The sequence below is a fragment of the Chrysochloris asiatica genome, unplaced genomic scaffold, assembly GCF_000296735.1.
Source record: "Chrysochloris asiatica unplaced genomic scaffold, ChrAsi1.0 scaffold00382, whole genome shotgun sequence".
NCBI lineage: Eukaryota > Metazoa > Chordata > Mammalia > Afrosoricida > Chrysochloridae > Chrysochloris > Chrysochloris asiatica.
This window is the reverse complement of record NW_006408900.1, coordinates 1,028,273-1,035,032: the sequence shown is the minus strand read 5'-3', so window position 1 is coordinate 1,035,032 and position 6,760 is coordinate 1,028,273. Positions and strand designations below refer to the sequence as shown.

At 36.7% G+C, this 6,760-nt stretch overlaps 1 pseudogene; it reads left to right on the top strand.

Moving 5' to 3' along the window:
• Positions 1–6,760, top strand: part of LOC102810713 — an 81,100-nt pseudogene that overhangs the window by 7,818 nt on the left and 66,522 nt on the right.

Genomic DNA, 6,760 nt, shown 5'->3' with positions numbered 1-6,760 from the left:
TGGCAGCATCGATGGACTCAAGCAGGACAACAGTAGTGAGATTGGCCCAGGATTGGGCAGTGTTTCATTCTGCTGTGCATTAAGTTGTTATGAGTCAGTACCAACTCGATGGCACCTAACAACAACAACATAGTGAGAGAAATTCTTAGTAAATTATTTTTATTTTTAGATTATTTCTACAGTTTCTCTTTTTCCATTGTTTATTCAATATCAATGCCTTTTACAAATTTAAAAAAAACAATTCAGTATCCCTTCATCAATTTCATATTAAGATTAAAATTCACTGATATAAAGAAAAATGTCATTAATCATCTCATACTTAAAAAAAAACTCAACATTCTCATTTCCTCTCTTATTTTACTCTTGCCTATAGTGCAGACAAACTCGAAAAACAAGTAACAAGAACCTTAATCCTCACTTACAGTTTGCGGGCAGGTGAAGCAGAGATAGGTAGGAAAGGTTCCTCCACGGAGATGTGGAAAAGAAAGCAGAGAAAGACCTTTCCTCGAGCAACGTCAGACATTTGCATCTTGTATAAGGCACCGGGCTCCAATTTCCTGTGCCCGCCTGTGGAGAAATCTGACTGTAGAAGCAAAATACAACAATTTGACCCTTCCCAACTATTAGGCCCTTCAACCTGGACTGAGATTGAAGGGTGGTGCCACAGGTAACTGGATGCAGTATCACAATGCTAGAAGCTGTGGAACTGCATCAAGAGGGAGAGGTATGACCGATTTCTTATTATTCACTTTCATTTATCACTTATCTTTCCTCCTTTCCCTGGTGGTTCCCCTATTGACCAGAGCAGATGCCTTCAGCCAGGCAAAGCACAACCCCAAAAGGATCCAACATTGTGCCCATAGTTTTCCTATGGTACAGAGAGGAGGTTCCTGAAAGCCCCATTGGTCCTGCAGGCTGCTTGTTATGACATCTGACCCAGCCATAAAGTTTACCCTTTATAATTGCCTGCACAGCAAAAGCTACTGGACAGTTGACTATTGTTTTAGTTTTGTTTTTGAGCGGCAGTTTTTGTCTCACTTTTATATTGTTTCTGACTTTGGTCCTTTTGTTCTCACTCTTTTCCTGGGGATGGGAGCTTTCTCCCCCTACCTTACCATGAAGAGACACCAAGTGTGCTCATATAGACAAGCGACAAGCATACCCCATATTATTCCACTATCTTGATAAGAGCCAATACCAAATTGCTAGGCATTACATGTGAAAACGGAAGCCTATCTCCAGATCATATCTACCAGGAGACACTCAGGAAATTTAACAACATAGCAATATACATCCATTGAAGCATTAAAAACCCATCTAACTACTGAAAATGTTCCAGAAAACACCACACACAAAACAAATCTCAACACATATCCCAAAACAGAAAACTGAAACTGAGAAAAATGAGCTGGAGTAACCACAGATTTTCCAGTAGAAGAAGAGCAGGCTTTGGATCTGCCTGAGAAGGAATTCAGAAGAATGATACAGAAAAAAGTCAAATGCTCCAAAAAGGGTGGATGAAAATAAGGAATAATTCAGGAAAGTACTACAGGAGCAAACAAAATGATTCAAAACCTGCAAAAATAAGTCCAGATGATTAATAATAAAATATCAGAAATGGATAATACACTGAAAGAGCAAAGGAGAAGAATTGAAGAGAAGGAAGCCAGAACCAGTGAGCTGGAAGACAAACCACTCAATACTGCTAAGATAGAACAGCAAGTAGAAAAAATTATTTAAAAATCTGAAGAGAGTCTAAGATTCATGCTGGATAACATGAAGAGGAATAACTTAAGATTAATTGGAACTCCAGAAAAGAAAAAAATCACAGAAGTCCACAGAGGAGGTAGTTGAGGAACTACTGGGAGAATGTTCCCTAAAGTCTTGAATAATGAGAAGAAAAGCATTCAAGAAGCTGAACTAACCCTAGGAAGGATAGACCCCCAAATAAAATCACCAAGACATATCATAATCAAGCTCTTTGAAATCAAAGACAAGGAGAGAATCCTAAAAGTAGCAAATCAGATTACAAAGACAAGCAAATCAGATTAAACTCTGACTTTGCAGCAGAAACCATGCAGGCAAGAAGGCAATGGGGAGACATATATAAAAGACTAAAAGAAGAAAACAAAAACAAACAAACAAAAAACTGCCAACCAAGAATCATCTATCCAGTAAAATTGTCAATTAAATAGGATAGCGTAATCTAAAAATTCCAGGATGAAAAGAAGCTAAGAGATTTTGTGAAAGCTAATCCAGCCCTTTAAAACATCCTAAAGGGAGTTTTTTGGAATGAAAACCAGTAAGAACAGAAAACAACCAGAGATTTACAGACATGGCAACACCATCTGGAATTCAGTCAACAGAGAGCAGAGTTAAGAAAAGAACAAATTACAATAACGAATTCAGAGGACCTGTGATGCCAATCAAAAATCAAAATATTAACAATGAAGAGGGAAAAATATAGGAACAGAGATCCAGTTGATGAGGAGGTAAAGTAGATTGCATGATACAATAGACTGTCTTAAATGGAGGGAAAACTTAATAGACTATAGGGTAACTCCAAAGAACATTAGTTATTCACAATTTACCATGAAAATGAAAATCCAAGTAGAATAAGGAAATATTAAAACTAAGAAGAAACTGATAAGAATTAGCACACACACAAAAAACATGAACTCAACACAAGAAGGCATGCAGAACTAAGGAATAAACAGCACTACCCAAAACATAATATAATGACAGCAATTAATTCATGTTGTTGTTGTTGTTGTTAAGTGCCATCGAGTTGGGTCCGACCCATAGTGACCCTGTACAGGGTTTCTGAGGGTGTAAATCTTTACAGGAGTAGAAAGCCTCATCTTTCTCCCACAGAGCGGCTGGTAGTTTCGAACCACTGACTTTAAGGTTCGCAGCCCGATTCGTAACCACTACGCTACCAGAGTAATTATCGATAATTACACTGAGTATCAACAGATTAAATGAACCAATAAAGAGACAGAGAGTGGCAGAATGGATAACAAAACTGACCTTTCAATATACTGCCGGCAAGAGACACACCTTACAACAAAGACAAAACAGACTAAAAGTTAAAGGATGGAAAAAAATACACCAAGCTAACAGCAATAAAACAACAAGCAGGAGTGACAATACTATTGCTTGATAAAAACAACTTTAAGATAAAAACCAATATAAGTGATAAAGAAGGATACTATCTCATGATTAACGTGTCAGTTGAGCAAGATGTCAAAATTGTATTAAATATCTTCACTCCAAATGAAAGAACACCAAGATACATAAAGCAATGGCTAGCACAATTCAAGAAAGAAAGAAATCTACAGTAGCAGTGGGAGGCTTTAAAACACAACTTTTGAAAATGGATAAAACATCCAGAAAGGAACTCGACAATACAGTGGAACTAAACAACACAATCAACTAACTTGACTTCATAGATGTGTACAGAACATTCAACCCAACCACAGCACTATACACATTCTTTTCCAATGCACATGAAACATTCTCGAGAATTGATCATGTGTTAGGTCGCAAAGCAAAACCTCCATAAATTTGCAATTAGCAAAATACTACAAAGCATGTTTTCAAACCTCAATGCCATAAAACTAGAAATCAACAATAAGAACACCAAGGAAATAAAGTTGAATACATAGAAACTGAATAACACCCTGCTGAATAGTGACTGGATAACAGAAGAAATTAAACGTGAATTCAGAAAGTTCTTAAAAACAAATGAGAACAAAACACAACATACCAAAATCTTTGGGACACAGTAAAAGCTGTGCTGAGAGGAAAATTTATTGTGATAAAAACACACATCCAAAAAGAAGAAAAACCAAAATTAACACAACATCTCCAATAATTAGAAACAGACCAACAGAGGGAACATACACTCACCAGAAGAAAAGAAATAATAAAGATAAGCGTAGAAGTAAATGAGATAGAAAACAGAAAAACTAGAGAAAGATTCAACAGGCCAAGAAGTTGATTCTTTGAAAAGATTAATAAAATTGACAAACAAAAAACTGGCAAACCTAACAAAAGAAAAGAGGGAGAAACACAAATAACACACAGTAGAAACCACATGGGCGATGTCACAATGGAACTAAAGGAAATCAAAAGGATAATAACAACCATTAAGAGTTGTACTTCAACAAATTTGAAAACTTAGAAAAGATGGATATATTTTTAGAAAAACATAACCTATGTAAACTTCCATAAAGTGAAGTAGAAAACTTGAACAGACCCAGAACAAAAGAAAAATTGATTAGGTGATCAAAAAAACTCCCAACCAAAACTTGTCCAGGCCCAGATGGCTTCACTGGTGAGTTCTACCAAACATTCAGGAAAGAGTTCTCACTAATTCTATTAAAATTATTCCAGAATATAGAAGATGGAAAACTTCCTAATACATTTTGTGACTCAAGCATAACCCTAATACAAAAACCAGGGAACCACATCATTAAGAAAGAAAATTATAGACTAATACCCCTCATGAACATAGATGCAAAAATTCTCAAAAAAATTCTAGCCAATAGAATCCTGCAATACATCAGAATGATAATACATCATGAACAAGTGGGATTCATATCAGGGATGCAAGGATGGTTCAACATTAGAAGAACAATCAATGTATTCCATCATATAAATAAGAAAAAAGAGAATAACCATATGATCATATCGATTGATGCAGAAAAGGCATTTGACAACATATAACATTAGTTACTGATAAAACACTCAATAAAATAGGAATTTAAGGGAAATTGCTCAACATAAGTATGAGAAATTTTATAAAAACAACAGTTTCATTGCTCTCAAAGGAGAGAAATGAAAGCCTTCCCCATGAGAACAGGATCCAGACAAGGATGCCCTTTGTCACTACTCCTATTCAATATTATGCTGGAAGTCTTAGCAAGAGCTATACAGCAAGAATGGGAAATTAAAGGAATCCAAATTGTCAAAGAGGAAGTAAAACTCTCTATTTGCAGACTATATGATCCTATACATAGAAAACCCCAAAGATTCAGTAAAAAAGCTACTAGACCTCATTGGAGGAATCAACAAAGTGTAAGATCAACATAAAAAATCAGTTGGATTCCTCTATAGTAACACTAACAGAGCTGAAAATGACATTAGGAAAGCCATATCAATTACAATAGCCACCCAAAGAATAAAATTACTAGGAATAAATGTAACTAGAGAAACAAAGGACCTATACAATGAAATCTACAAAACATGATTACAAGACACTAAAAGAGACTAAGAAATTGGAAGGTTATACCATGCTCCAGGATAGGAAGACTTAACATTGTGAATATATCAATACTGCTCAAAGCAATGTACACATATAATGCAATCCAAATCCACATTCCAATGACATTCTTCAAAGAGAGGGAAAAAAACAATTACAAATTTTACATGGAAAGGAAAATGACCCAGGATCAGCTACAGTGGTAAAACAGAGTGGTACTGATACAATGAAAGATACATTGATCAATAGAACAGAATGATAGTCCAGAACTTAACCCATCCACACACAGTAAACTGATTTTTGACAAATGGCTTGTGCATATCGCATGGGAAGGAGATTGTCCCTTCAACAGATGGTTCTGGCAGAACTGCAAAGTGAATGTGCAAAAGATGGATACAATAACTTTACTTCAAGCCTTATACAAAAATCAACTCAGTATGTATCAAAGACCTAAATGTGAATTCCAGAATTTAAAAGGCCATCGATGAGAAAATAGGGACAAATGTGAAGGCTCTAACACAGAATATCAAACATTATAAAAATTACAGAAACAAAAGTAGACAAAATAGATGAATGGGACATATTAAAAATTAAAAATGTATGTGTATCAACAAGGTAGAGGTGGGGATTGATGGCAGCTAGGGTGGAGGTGCAGTGAAGGTCAATGTCAGCAATAACACAGAATACTAGGCAAAGTAGATCCAGGGCAGAGCTCCAAAACTCAGAACCACATAGATAGGAATATTTTAAAGGTTTGAAGGCTTAGAGCTTGTGGGCTTTGGAGCTGAAGTAAAAAAATTGCATACTTTTGAATCTGCTGGGCCGGACTCGGAGGCCTAAGCCAATATCCTGGGCGAGACCAAGCAGCAAGACGAAATAGGGGCCGCAGAGACACCATGAAAAAACGTCACGGGTACCTTGGGACAGATGTGGACAATATACTTTGCCAGTTTTGTTTTGCTCTGATTTTCTTTTTCTTTCTTTGGTATCTGGTAATTGGCGCACTCACTGTTTGCCCACCTCCATTCTGGTGAATAGAGGGAGGGCTTGAGCTGAGTGGCCACCCACCAACCTCACCGGGGTGGGTTCTTCTGTCACACATGTGCACAGATACTCAGCCTAAGCAGGGGCCGTGAACTTTTATTATTTGTCTCCTTTTTGTTCTGTTTTTTTATTACGGGAAAGAGTAGGAGAGGGCAGAAGGAAGGGAAAGAGAGTTTAAATGCAAAACAGGCCAAAGGTTGCATTGGAGCCTAAGGTATAGCATAACAACCAACACTGGCAACTTGGAATATCTTGGGCAGCTTTGAAGGCAGGAACTTGAAAAGAGGACATAAAAGATATACTCATATTAAGCTATAAATTTAAAAAAAAATTTTTTTTCCTTCTTTTTCTTCTCTCCCTCCTCTCCCTTTTCTGTGATTAGAGACTGCAGTATTCAGTCTTGTTTTTGTTGGTGCTGCTTTTCTCTCTCTCTCTCTCTCTCTCTCTCTC